The sequence below is a fragment of the Haliaeetus leucocephalus genome, unplaced genomic scaffold (genome assembly GCF_000737465.1).
Source record: "Haliaeetus leucocephalus isolate CR32 unplaced genomic scaffold, Haliaeetus_leucocephalus-4.0 Scaffold2, whole genome shotgun sequence".
NCBI lineage: Eukaryota > Metazoa > Chordata > Aves > Accipitriformes > Accipitridae > Haliaeetus > Haliaeetus leucocephalus.
Genome location: NW_010972438.1, coordinates 8,439,316 through 8,454,114, shown reverse-complemented (window position 1 = coordinate 8,454,114; position 14,799 = coordinate 8,439,316).

Below are 14,799 nucleotides of genomic sequence, written 5' to 3'. Positions count from 1 at the left end.
GGGCGGCGGGTGGGCTCTGGGGGGTTGAGTGGATGCGGGTCTGGGGGCACTGCAGGCGCCCAGTGTGGGCTGTAGGGGCTGGGCACACACGGCGCAGGCTGTAGGGGAGGCAGCTGCACAGCGCGCTGCCCGCCCCCCCCCCTCGGCCGCAGTTCTCTATGCCCGGGGGGTTCCTCACAGGCGCCCCGGTGCTTGCACCGTGTGCCCGGGGCCCACTCGTCCTCCGCTTCCCCTCGGCTCTGGTGTGTGCTGCTCTGCTCCGCTGGGTCAGGGTGACTTTTCGGGTGTTCGAGGCCTTGAACACAAGGTGGGGGGAGAGGCCTAAAAGGGATTTCAGCTTCTGCTGGGGGGGGGGGGAAGAAGTAGGTTTGTAGCCCTCGTAGTTGCAGAAAAAAAGGTGGAATATGTTACCCGAAAGCACGCCTGTGGCTCAGAAGGCAAATAAAAAGGGCTTTAAATCCCTGTGTTTCGGTTATATCTCATACGGGTAGGGCGGGGGAGCGTCACCCCCGACACCTGGCCCACGTTCCCACATACTTATCATTTAGCTTTTCTCAACGTTTCTCCATCTCTTTATTAAATATCTTTGGTTCCGTCTTTTCCGACCTCATGCAACGCACGCTGCCGGTACCGGGGGCTGGAGCGTGTCCCTGGCCAGCGCCCTCTCCCTTGGCGGTGGTGGGCCGAGGCGGGTGGGTGGGCAGCGGCGGGGTCGGGTGGTCCCCGAGCATCACCCCACACCATCAGCCCCGGTCCTGCCCGCCGGGGGCTGCCTGCGAATTAGCTGTGCCAGATTTTATAGACGGGGCATACGGGCGCAGCAGCGTATGTGTCTTCGTGGATTTCTGCGTGGGGAGTTGTTAAGGGTCAGCCCCGCGTGCTACCCTAAGTCAGAGCCCCTTTTTATCCTATAAGACACTCTAAGTGTCAGCCCCTGTTTTCCCTTGCATGTGTGTCATTTGTAGCAAGATAAAAACGTCGTTGGTGCTTTTGGAGCAAAACACAGCCGGCTGTGGTTGTTGCAGTGCTGGCTGTCGGGTTGTTCCCCTGCCTGGGTAGCGCTGGGGGAGTGGGGATGCCCGAGCCGGGCGGTGGGACAGGCACAGGGCACTTGGCTCCCAGCAAAAGGCATTTTTGGGTGCCCAGGGCTGTCCTGTGGGATGCAGGATCCCAGCCAGCCCAGCCTGGACCACACTTGCTTGCCCAGCTGAACTCCTCCAGGCAGTTTTTGGTTTTAAATGATGGCTTTTGCTGGAATTGGGTTTTAAACATGATGCTTCTTGCCAGTGCCTCTATTTTGGGGTTGCCTTTTTTGTCTAGGTCATGGGAGAAACTGTTCCCTTGGCTGTTTTGGCACAGTGTATTCCCAAGATTGGCTTCTTTATATCCGGTGTGAATTATTTAGAAGTTTGCTGGAAGGAAGTGTTGTCTGCTGCATTTTTGATAAATGCTAATACTTGTTATGTTGATTCTGATATTTTTTCCTTCATTTAAGTCATTGGCTTGTAGTTCCAGTGCTTCATAATGAAATAAAGGAGAATCTGTGTTTTAAGTTGGGCAGCTCTTTTGTTTCTTTAGGAGCAGTCTTTTTTTTTTGTCTTCTGTTTCTTTTTTTTTTGAGTTGCAATCACTTTTGTATTGATTGCGCAATAAGGAATTGCTTTGATGCTTTGCAGAGAACTGCACGTAGATCTTTTGCAGCAGTGTTTATATTATTTGCCTGTTGGCCTTTGCATTTGCTCAGAGACCTATTAATTAGGTCTTTTTTTATGACAGACACTTTTAGGCCTCTTGCATATTTTTCTTTTGAATCTTGTCCCCAGCTATATTTCTTGGACAGTGTGCTCCAGAGCTGCGGTATGCTGTTTATTCTTAGCGTGCCTTGTTTAGGAACGAAAGGATGGTTGGCTTTTTTTTCTGCTAAGTAAGGCTGATGTTTCATATGCTCAGGCACTGCACACATGGGTGAGCGTTACTCATGTGAGCAGCTGAGCTGGGATTAGCTCACAAAAACTGACAAAGAAAAAAAAAATTGAATCAGCTCCTATGTCCAGTTATTGCAGCTGGTCTCTCCAGTGCTGGGTGGAAGGTGGAAAGTTATATGCAGCTCCCTTGTAAACAGATAACCTGACTGTCACCTTAGGTCTTTTCCTAATCCCTAATAAAGATTGGTTTGCAACCGCAGCTGGAGGTCCTCCTCTCTTCCAAAATTCCTGTCATTCATAACTATTATAGCTCTGGCCATTCTTACTGTCCGTAGAAATACCCACGTCCTGTCAACATCACTGCATTTTTGGCATCTGCAGTTCATTGTGGCAGTAAAAGCCACAGTTTCATTATATACTGTGGGAGAAAAAGTTTTTCCTTCTCCCATTCCTGGATTTGCCACTTATTAATTGGCCCCAAAATAAGTTGCTAGGTGTGAGAAGAGTAAGGGAGCTGAGTTTTAATTTTCCTGGGTTTAGTTATTGCTAAAATGTTGTGTTTTGTTTTGTAAGCATATGAAACACTGGTTAATTAAAACCCCCTAGCATTTATTGTCTGTAAATATTTGCCCACATTTTCATATTTATGTGTATTTAAGCCATAACTGGGAGCAAGGGAGCTGGCTACATACATGTGACATTCACTGCTAAACATGAAAGGAAATTCAGAGAGAATATTTGTATCTCAAATATTTATATGAAGAAATAAGACCTTGTGGTGACCGTAATTCTCATGTGGCCTTACAGCATTCAGATGGACCTCAAATGATTGTTTCCTTCCCTGCAAGATGTGGCAGGGCTGTGAGGAGCCCTGTGGTCGCTCCTAGTAACTCTAATGATGCTCTTGCTTGAAGAGTGACTGTATGGATGTGCTGCAGGTTGTTTAAAAGGCATAATACCCCCTGGTTATCCAGCTGAAAGTAGGAGCCAGCCCCTCCTGCAGCTGGCAGGAGCTCCTCAGCACCTCCCTATGGCTCTGGACTCGCAAAGCACTAATCCTGTCCGCCTTCCTGCTTGCACCAACCCCAAGAGTGGCTCTGGTGGCATTCAGGGCATCCAAGGAGGTCTCCTCTGCCCGATGGTGATTTTTGGAGGAGGACAGGTTTGTCAGCCCCTTTAGCTGTGCAGTCAAGCTTAAAAATAGCAAAATACGGTGGTATTTGCCGTTGACAGGGCAGTGCTGCCTGTCACGGAGCTGATGGCTGCGCTCCTCTCACAGGGAGCAGAGGTCTGCCATCTGCCCATTAAATCACAGTGTATCGTAATGCTCTGGTGTCTAAAAGGAACAGACAAGTTGACTTTTCCTCCCTGTGGCAGAGGACTCCCTCTGCCAGGGTGTTGCAGAGGATGGTGCAGACCCTGCGCTCCCCCCAGCGATGCTCAAGCACACGGAGAGGTTCGGTTGCTCCTTGCAGTTCCTGGGTGGACACATCTTGCATGGTCAGTACTCCAGACAGTCACAGGTGATCATGGGCACCCCAAGTAATGCCACCCTCCCGGTTACCATTTTTGCAGCCATGGGAAGCCACAGACAGAGCTGGAAGTGCAAACACAGATTTCCAGATCTCCTCCTTCCCCAGTAACAACTGTTACTAAATGCTACCCAGAGCAAGGTGGCTTTCTATGCCCCTGTGTGAGGTTGCTCCTTGTCGTGTCCTGGCCAGCCCTTTGCCCTCGGAGCCATCCCCAGGCCACCCTGATGTCCAGCAAGGCACATCGAGTGCAGCGTATCTGACTGTGGCTGAGCTGCCACAAGGTGACAGTGTTTTAGAGCAATAACTGCAGTGCATCTCTACCTTCTGGGTGTTAGGTTTGCCGGGCTTTTTTTTTTACCCCCAGCGTGCAAAGTGAAGCCCCGCTATAGCTAAATGCTAACCAAAAGCTTTGGGGACCGCCAGCCTTCTGCAGGGGCACAGCTGGGACAGAGCACCCAAAACCTGCGGTGTCCCCCTTCCTAGCCACCGCCCGATGTCCAGGCTTCTGTGCCCGGCTGGACGCTGACTTGCTGCTTGCAGGGAGCCACCCATTATGGCAGTGTCAGGATCTGAGCGTTTTGCTCGCAAGTGCCATGGATGGAGCCAGGGACCCCGGCTGTCACTGCTCCCTCCGCTCATCCAGCCCTGCTGGGTGCGGGGGCTCCTCTCTCCTGGCCCACAAAGGGAAAAAGCTCACAACACCTCAGGGTACGTGACACTTGCCAGCAGCAGGTCACAGAAGCACTCTGCTTTCCTCTCCATGGAGGTCCTGTGCCACTACCTGGCTCTCCTGGGCTTCAGAGACAGGGACCACCCCGGCATGGTGAGCATCCTCTACCAGCAGATCAGGATCCACAGCAGGGCCCGGGATCGGATTCAAGTGTTGCTGAATGGCTTTAATTCCCATCGTGAAAGGCGTGAAGGGTCCTGGGAGCTGGTTGGCGTGTCTGTGCTCCAACAAAGAGCTCTTTGTCCACAACCATCACATTGCGAGCTGCAGGCTCACCTCGGTGATGCCAATTTCACTTTCTTACCTTGCTGTGATCCTCAGGCATCTTCAAGGCCGATGCATTTGTTTCATTTGCAGGGCTGTTTTAACTTAACTTTGGAAAAGATGGCACTTGAGTCACGTCTGGCTTCATTCTTCATCCTTCAGTAGCGGAAGTGTTGACAGCGATACTCACAGCTGCACTATATAAACCTACAGGTGTTAGGCATTGATTTCTTCTGAATAAGCTCCTAGAAGTTATCAGTTTTCATAAGTAATTATTGTTGGCATAGATATGGCTCTCATCTCTGCAAGTCTGGCTCTCAGAAATTTCGGTCTGTATTAGCAAGGAGTGAAAGGCACAGGGTCAAGCCCTCTGCCAGCGCAGCTCTGCTGGCCGGCTGGCATTAGACAAGCCCTGCACAAGTGTAAGGACAGTTAGAAAATGCTCTTGGAGTGGGATTTCTGCATCTCTTGACCTCCCCGATGTTGTTTTGTCACCCTCTCCATATTGCTAATTGCATCTGATCAGCCAGGTATCTGTTTCACAGCAATTAGTGTCTTTTATTTATTTATTTGCCTATTTTCAAATCAATAAATCCTTCCCCACTAGCGCATCAGGATGCTTTGAAGGACAACGTTTCACATAGTCCCCAAATTAAGTCTTTTACAGCATTAAAGTCTGTTAATAGGGGTGTTCCAACAAACAGCCATGTCAGGGGGAGTTTATTACCTGGGGAAGACAGGATAAAACCGCATCGTTAATTAGAGACCTGAAATCTGTTAATATCTAATGGCCGTGAGAAATCAAACTGGCAGGTAGAGATGGGAGGGGGAGCCTCTTCCTTCGCCCCGTACCTGCGGCAGCCCTGGGTGCAGGGGAGGGTGATGGCACCCTGCTGCCTGAGGCTGCATTTATTTAATGCCACTGCTTCAGGAAATTCTGGGGGGAAAGCTGGTTTTGAACAGGTGGGAACCCACTGTATTTGGTGCCACAAAAATGTATGTGAAGAGACAGCTCCTGGGTGAAATGGCTGTAACGAGGAGTGGGAGAGAGCACTGCCGGCACAGCGAGGTGAAATCCTGTGCCGTGTCTGTCCCATCATCAAACCAAGAGACACCAAAATGACATTTGTAGAGATACGTAAATATACACACACACACAAACGATTTATGCTTGAACCTTTTATTTTAGGTCCTGTATTCCAGCCCGCCTGTTTTTAATGCAGACTGGTGGATGCAGACGTTGAATGGTCTGTACAAAATGGAAGCCTGCGAGCCTGAATTTCAAAGTGAAATTTACTGCATCTTTTCTCCTAATTACAGATTTACTTTCAGAAAATTGGTACTCTAGACCATCCCGCTGGCGTATTTGTTTCATACACAGCAGCAGCACATAGGACATAACTGGTGTTTCTAGTGCCAAACGGTGCGACTATTGTCACAGACTGGCGCTGGATCTGGCCCTTGCTTCCCCGCATGGAGCACAAATATTGATACCTCCTCCAGACTGATGTGACAGTTTTGGGGGGTACCATCCACGGGGTAAGGTCTGCTGCTTTTTAAGGTGTCCTGCTGCACATAGAAATCCACAAATCTTTGTTTTTGTCAGCTCCAGCTGTGTGTCTGTATCTACCTTTGCTTTTTAGGTAATTTGTGCCGTACACATTCACCACATGATTGCTTTTATTGTATGCAGTTCCTTCTGTTGGGCATTTCTCTGTTGACTATGATTACTACCACATCAACTGAAAATGCTCCTGTACTGTATAATTAACTTTATCTGCTTTGCTACAATGCCTCTCACTGGTAATTACACACACTCCAGCTCTTTCACTACATTTCTAAGACTTTAAGAAGTGCTGATTACTCTTGCCCAGTCTCTGTCCAAACTGGAGGGGTTTTACATGTCTACAGTTATATCTTTTTCCTTGCAACAGCCCTGCTGTAATCTGGATATTGATTATAGTACATATAATGTGATCTTTAAATAAACTGTCTGTTTGGAATTCATTGGGGTTTATATGTGCTGGTAGTAAAAAGCTTCTTTAAATCCTCAGGTTGTTGGCCAGTTGCTGTGATAGTTATCAGTTTACTGAGATAATTTGAAATGGAGAGCAAGGATTTTGAAATCTTTCAGTCCTCTGGGGAGTTACTCCATTTTCCTCCTCCTTAGCTCAGCCTTGTCAGCCTTCCCTGCAGTGCCTTAGTGACTTTTGTCCTTTGATGATTTTTTTAAGCTTCTTTTTCTAAGGCAATAGCCTCATGCGATTATACCCTCTGCCCATCAGTCTGTGGTTCTGTGCTCTAATGCGTTTGAACCCCTTGGTCACCTTGAACCTAATTTGGTAGATGTCATGAGCTCTCAATAATGTCCAATTCCTTGAAGTTACGTGCAGATCAGGTAGGGCAGATCCAAACTGGAAAGCATCAGCCATTCTGGCTAACCCTGCAGTGCCTGTATTTCAGTGCCCCACGCTAGCAATGCCTTTTGCTTAGCTGGTGTTTGGGGAACGTGGCCAGCAGCAAGGACTACAGGGTACATGGAGGGGTGGGAAATATATAGGCATGAGGCACATAGGAAAGAAGAGGTGGGAAAATCATTGTGGTGGAGATGGGGTCAAAGTGGGGAGAAGGGGTATGGAATCTGTGGGAAAGCAGCCTTCATCCCTGACTGCTCACAGAGCAGCAGCTGCCACTGTAATTGCAAATATTGATGTATTTTCCACAGCTCCTTTTCAAACACACAGCCTCATTTATTTATTTTTTTTCACTCTTTATAACAACAAGTCATTTTCACATCATGCAAAGAAAAGCTTGGCTGAGAAGCATTGTATAACTTCTATTGAGATCTCATAGCAAACCAGGCACAAATTTATTAATCAAGGGAAGCAGTGTTTAATGCAAACACCAGTGCAATGATTTAATATCGTGTTGTCTTTTAAAATAAACCCAATGGTGGAGTCAACACAGTCTGAACATCCTGCGAAGTTCACAGGGCAAGGTACTTCTCTAAAACATATGGGAATTAGCTCTGGCCGTTGCTGCAGCTTGTTGGTGTTCCTGGAGAGAATCTACGGAATGCCCATTGACTTGAACATCAATGTAACTGAAGAAAGTGCTCTTGTTTCCTTCTTCTGAGTGCACGACAAGTCCCAAAGTGAGTGGGATTTGAGGGTACACACTCACAGCACCGTACTGTACTGCCCTGGCACCGATTGCCCTCAGTGTTGCACTTTTACTAATGGGCAAGTTGCTAGCCAGAGAAACTTCAGTTTGGGTGCAAATAGCTGGATTATTACTTTAGGGGGTTTTATGTCAGTTTTAATAAGTGTGCAGAAAATTAAAGCCATCGGGAACCGAGAGTCCATCTCTGGAGGGTGCTCCTGGGCTGATGGAAACTGCTTTGCTATTGCACAGAGGTGTCCGAGTGACTTTGGGAAACAGAAAACCTGGATGCCCAAGTACCTCCAGCATCTTTCTTTCTTTTATTTAGAAGACTAACCTTGCTTTCCCAGAATAGGAATATCCTTCATCTGGTAGAGGTGAAGAAAACTCTCCAGATGATTTACATCATGTCTCGAGATCAAACCTTCAAAGGTCAGAGAGAAGGGCCTTAAGCAAAGCATAATTTAGTCCTGTATAAATGTTAGTGTTATTAGTGGTATTACAGCAATGTAGGTAACTTTTGGTTGCATATTTAATCTTCTTCAGCTGTGATTTGACATTATTGAGTAAAACAACCTGTGAAATTAGTTCCGTTTGGTGTCTTTCTATGTTGTAGCTGCTCAGAAGTAAAGAAACCTGTGCTTCAATGGTATTTCATAAATACCTGGTTAGTGCCCTGTAAAGCCCTGGCTGGCTGCAGCATCCAGCCTTTGCTGCCGTGGCACTTATCTGCCTGTCTCCATGGCACGCTGCTCTGCAACTGGGGCTGCATTTAACTCCCCTTTTGTAGCTGATTAGAATTGCCTCTTACATGGGGTTATTTTTCTCTCAATTTCCATTTTCCTTTCACCTCTGCCCTGACTTTCCCCTCCTCATCTCTTGCTCTGTGGACTTTTCTTTTTGCCGTGTTCCTTGCACTTCATGGTAGCAATCACCTCCTCTGGTAAATGAGATGGTTCTCTTGCTGTTGCCTCCTTTTGGGGTGTCGTTTGAGTTTGTGATTGTTATATTTTACATGGTGTGGATATGACCAACTTATAAAATCCCCCCCCCCAACTCACATGAGCCTGGTGTGATGCCAGAACACGTCTCATGTACTCGACCTTGAACCAACCTGGTTTTGTCTTACCTGCTGAGACCTACCGCTTGGCAGTTACTAGTGCACAGACACCATTTGCTGTCACATGATTATTCCCATTTATTCACTGCTTATTCCAGTGTGGCATAAAAAATGGAGCAGGATTATCCTGTCCCCAGCCAGCAGCGTGTGCTAGTGAGCAATATAACGTATATTCTGCTGCTTCTTGCATCTTCTAGCTAACATTTTTCCCTGTTACAACTCAATTCTTTCCTCTCTAAGTAAGTGCATAAATTGCCCTTTAATGTTTTCCTAGTGTGACCTGCATGACAGTACCTCCACATCTCACCTGCCTTCCTCCGTGTTCACGCTGAATCCTGCCCTGCCATTCCCACCGCCGTCCCACGGAGGTTGTACCTGCTGCTCTGCTTTCCCAACTGGCACCCCGTACTCCTTCCCCCGCGCTTGCAGCTCACACGCATCAGCCCGCTGGCACTTTTGGCTGGAAGAGTAACCCCGGACGTGCCACTGTCCGTCTGGCACGGAGAGGTGTTCCTCACAGCAAAGAAAAGGCACTTTGTGAAGCGCAGTTTGCTGCTCTCTTGAGCAGAGACAAAGGTGTCCTGGTTTGTGGCCGCCAAATGCTTGCTGTTAATTGCAGAATACCTCCCAGTCGGCTGGAGGCTGTAGCTCCGCTTTCCGCCCATTGAGGCTCTCCGCAGACGTGCTGAGCAATCTTTCGTGCATTTTCTGATTATTTCAGTTCTTTGGCACCCATCCATTCTGAAGTTGGGTGGCTGGATCTCACCCTCACTGTGTATTTTCTGGTCATAGCCATCCTTGGTCAGATGCCATTTAGACACTGGTCCAGCTCATCAAACAACTTGCTTTACTGCTCAAGGCCTTGGATTTCAGTCAAGTTAACCTCTGAGAAACACTCTCATCTTCAGTTTGATGCAGGAAGTATTTGTTTTGTGCTGGCTTCTTTTTTCAGTATTATTTTTTCGGTATTATTTTTTCAGTAGTTATATATATAACTATATACGCACACTATGTTGTATATATGTAATCACACACACATGCATGAGTTTATCTATCTATACTTATGTAGGTATGTATATAATAAAGCTTGCAGGAGTCTTACTTGCATTCATTTTCCTCTCAGAGCTTTTTTCTCCTGGAGTTTTCGCTGAGCCATAATTTTCTGGTTTGCCCCATTTTGCCCTTTAAAATTCATTTTCCAAGAACATCTAAAATTACGAAAGTGTTTATTCAATTGACTTTTAATGTCTAGAACTTTTGCAAAGAAACATTCCTGGAGCAGCTATTTTCAGCTACCTTTTTCATACCTTCCTGTGTTTTGTGCTACTTTACTTGTAGTTTCCATGACAATTATCCCCATAGTTAGAGGCAGCCTTGCCCTTGGTTGCTGTTTTGCAAAGCTGCCCTTGCTCTTGCCCATCTGAGAATCTGACTGCTGAACTTAATGCTCAATTCAATTTTTTATTTTCATATCTCCTCTATGTCCCACTAGCACTATATGGGTGCTGCAGGCTATCATAATATACATTGCGTTCTGCATATTGCCATGGAAATGATTTGGAGGGCAGAGCCATCTCACCCTCGAAAGGAGCAGCGTATTCTGGCTAGTGGAAGAGGACACATCACCCTCGGAAGGACTTGTACGAAGGATTAGCTTCGCCTGGTGCAAGGTAACCCACCGCCCAACACAAATTCCCAACTGCACAGTGGAGCCGGGTTTGGTACCCGCTAGAATAAAAGAGGAGGGTGGGAAGAGCAGGTTTGTGCTATGTGTGGGTGCCGGTCTGTGCGGAGCCTGAGCCCCCGCCGCACCCCAGCACCGTCTCCCCGCCGGGCACAGCCTCTGCCCAGCCACGTCCTCCCTCCTGGGCACATCGCTCGACTGCCGCTCTCTCACTGCGGAGTTGTCCAAACATGAAAAAAGGTATTATTTTGAACATTTTGAACTGTATATTGACTATTTCAACATCTTTTAACATTTTTAGCGTCTTCTTGGTGTTTTCCTCTCGCTCATTCCCCTTTTTGTGTTTTCTCCATCCCACCTCTAGTGACTCACAGCCATTCCTGAAGTGCCAAGCAGCAATCCTTTGATACATTATCCTTATATATTGCCTTATTATCCTTATCTATTCAGTCTGGTACCTATAACTCTGAGCTTTCTGTACAATCTACTCTCAATCCTGCCAGTACCTCCTCACCCTTTCTGTGCATCGTTTTTTTCTTTAGTTGACCGTTTCCTTCCATTTTCCAGGCGCTGCCTCCTTTCATTCTTACCTACTCGTGTCCTTCCCTCCCACCACCCCCAGCTTCCTCTCCTGAATCCACTTAAGTGTAATCTAAAACATACTGCATGAAAGTGGAAGCCCAGAGAAATATTTGCTCTGGCTCTCGCTAGCACCTCGCAATGCCAGTGAGCTCTGAGACAGTGGATTCTCAACCCTGCAGTAAAATGAGCCTTTCCCGTAAGTATAAAATTTGAGTCTTTCTCACAAACTACAGTCAAAATGATTGTCAGCTCAAAAAGTGCCTTTTAACTAAATTCAAAGGAACACATTCAGAGCAGATTTTTGAATTTCCGCCATGATAAAACTAATTACAATTACCAGTCTGTTACTGAAACAGAAAACATCCAGAATGCCACAATATTTGAAGTTATATTTTAAGGAACAAACATATCAGATCAGAGAAAAAAGCTTCAAAGTCCAAAGTGATCATCTTAAACAGTCTTAATTGCTTCTAAGACAAATGGGAATGAAGAACTAGGGGAAAGAGAGCGCCTTGCAGATAATCCATAGGGAGAATGTGATCTCCTATAGCAAATGAGCCGCGTGTGGTCCAGTACTGGATCATCCCAAACTACCAACCCGCCTGCCCCCATGCCACCACCTACCAACTGACTGACTTGACTTGTAGCGTGCAAGGAAGACCGAGAGGTCCCATTTCAGGTGGATATGGGATAATGAATGCTCCTGCTGGCTACCAAGAGCAGCTCTTCAAAGCTCCTTAAGTGTTTATTCATCCTCGTAGTTGCTCTTACTCATCTCATCCTTAGTCAGATAAACCCCAGGGTTTTGCAGCTGTACTGGGTGAATTGCTCTGCCCTGTGGGAACAAATTATCCCAGTTCTGGGAAAACCTTTGGGTGCTTGCCAGCGGTGTGTGGCCCTTCTTGGGTGGGGAGGGAGATCTTGCTGATCTGTGAGATTGAGCTGCTCTGTGCAGTTTTTTTCCAGCTAGCTCGAAAAGTCCACTTCTCCCTCTGGAAGGCTTTTTTTCTGGAAATATGTTATTTTTAAATAACTGACTGCTTAGAGCCTTGACTTGTTCCACTGTCTGCTGGAGGTGATCTCCACGGGCGTGCTTTGCTAGCCTGATCCTTGCAATACGTATTGTTCACCGTCAAGTCCAGCCCAGCCACAGCGGGGTTTGGGGTGATATTCCTTATCCGACGTGTCTCACCGTGATCTGGAGACTCCCTGTTGTGGGTAGCTGTGGCAGCAAGAGGTTCACCTCACTTTCCCAAGGGTCACTAGTGTTTGATGCTCTCCTGTCCTCGTGTTCCACTGTGTATCCAACCCCAGCACCCCGGGACAAACCTTGGTAAGAGCTGCATTTCCAAAATGCCACGTGCTTAGGGCTGTAGCCGGTTGTGCCACGATGCCCAGCTGGGCTCCTCCATGTGCAGTGGCTGGTTGCCTGATTTGCACCATGCCTATCAGCACCTCTTCCTGGGCCAGCCCGGCTGCTGGGATGATGGGCTATGGAGAAGTCCAAAGGGTGGCAGAAGAAATTGGAGGAAAGGAGGCAGTGGAGGATCAGCCCTTATTTTCACCACCCTGCCATGCACTGCAGCTTTGTCTCAAAGCATTAGCCAGGAGCAGGTCTGGGGGTGGGACCCCCTAAAAGCAGGGATAGAGTGAGTGATGGGGAGCAAGAAAGAGAAGGGGAAAGCAGCTGGGCTGGGGAGATGGGCCTGGGAATCGCGGCTGGAGCTGGAGCTCCCAAACTGCGTCTTTCCGCGTGTGGTTGGACTTGCTGCGGTGCCCCGGGGATGTGGATTTTGGGAGCGGTCATGGCTCACTTCTTCTTGAGCTGTGGTGTTTATGGCCGGCTGCGGTTTTGGCACGCGGTTCCTGTTTCAGCTTCTCCCCAGACGCATGGTTTGGGAATGCCGTTCCCTGCGGCACCGGGGTCCGCTCCCAAGGTCTGAGGGCTGGGAAGGTGTTGTCGCCGGTGGCTTCCCCAGCATCCCTTTCCAGTGATGATGGAGCCAAGGTGTGGCTGCTCTGTGGTCCCCGTCTGTTGTTACAAGGCAGCTGATATTTTATTCCAAGTTAGACTAACCATGAAAATGTGCTGGACACTGGAAAGAGATGTCTTGAGCACACAAAGCAGCTTACAAGCCTGAGAAGAGAGGAGGGAATTTTTCATTTGGCAGAACGACATGCATAGCGAGCGCTCTTGTTTTTAATAAGCTCACAAAGCTTTCTTGAAAGCCAGGGATTTTTTTTTTTTCCATCCTGAACACATGAGGTATTTTCATTTCATAATGAATGCATGTTATGTCCAACTTCCAGAAAGCCTTTCACATGAAAAAAAAAACCCAAAGAATTTTTCAGATGCTGAAGCGAACAGGGTGGAAGTAATCATGAAACAAAATGCTGGAATATTTGCTCTGTGCTCAGAGATTGTGTGGCATCTTGTATTGTCTGAAACAGCATCAGATAATAATCATACGTGCAGATCTCTCAGACTGGGGCAACAGGGAGAAAAGCCAATCTCTGTGTCTCCATAGAGCTGGAAGAAATCTCGGATATTTCTGTTTGTCTGCAGAACAGCTGGGGACTTCTCAGACATGAATCTAATTAAGCATATTCCTCACCACAAACATTTCAAGTCCTATTTCTGAGATCTGAATGTCTCTCCAAAATGAAGCCTTAGGAATATTGCTTTCATGCAGCATCCTTTTTTTTTTTTTTTTCTTCAGTCTGGCCAGAATTAAATTACAGTTATAGGCTTAGAGCAAAATTTAGTGAAGTCAATAATATTGATTGATATTTGGGTATCAGCAGAATGTCATGCATTAATAATAACTGAATTTAATCCACAGGCCCAAGGGGGCTCCCGGCAGTGATGTGGGTATTGGAATTGGCCAGGCTGGGGTGACATTTGAAACGCTCGGTCCTCTCTGCCCAGCGATGGGTGCCCCCCCGGCCACAGGTACCAGAGCCCCATCCCTGCCTCCTGCCCTGCCCATGGTCAGGTTAGGACCAAAATTCAAATATTGAACATTTTTTTCTCTGCTCGCCACCACATCCCAAGCTTTAAAATAGAGCATTTTTTTTCTTGGTAGAGAAAGGGGCTTGATACAGCAAAGGGCTTAACTTGAGTCTTTTTATTCTGCCTGGGATGCGGAGCGGTGCAAGGCTGGCTGCCCGGGTGCAGTGCAAGCAGCTGGGGCTCCAGCCCACAGCATGTCCCTTGCTCCCTTCGGCACGGGGCATACGGAGCTCCTTCAGCTGTTTTTGTGGCACAAACCCCCTCCATGTGGCTCTGCGGGTGGGCAATTGTGCCCAGATCAGCCCCGCCGCCCCCTCGCCAAGATCCCCCTGGAGCCCCAGCCCCCCCAGCTCTGCAAACCACTAATTTCCAGTCTTGCAGCCACTTTGTTTTAAATTCTGGGGTTTGAATCAACCCAAGCCAGAAAGAACATTGCTGCTTGCTTCATTCGGCTTGTTTTGTTTTGTGGCACAAGATTGCCACCGACCTCTCTGCTGCACGTGAAAGCCCTCTCTGGATTTCTTGTAGATTTGGAAGAATCTTCTCCTGCTGATATTCCAGGGAATAAATTAATCTGAGGAAAATCCTAGTATTGATGCACTACAGTTTTCATCCATCTGCCTTTTTTTTCCTGCTCTCTTTAATTCCACTCTTAATCCAGTTGATGCCAAGCATAAGGCTTGCAGGAGGCTAGTCCTACACTTCAGGTCCTGCTCTCTGATGCCGTGGCAAGGCTTGTCGGCAAAGCCACAGACCCTAAGACCATCTAATACAAGTGGAAGAA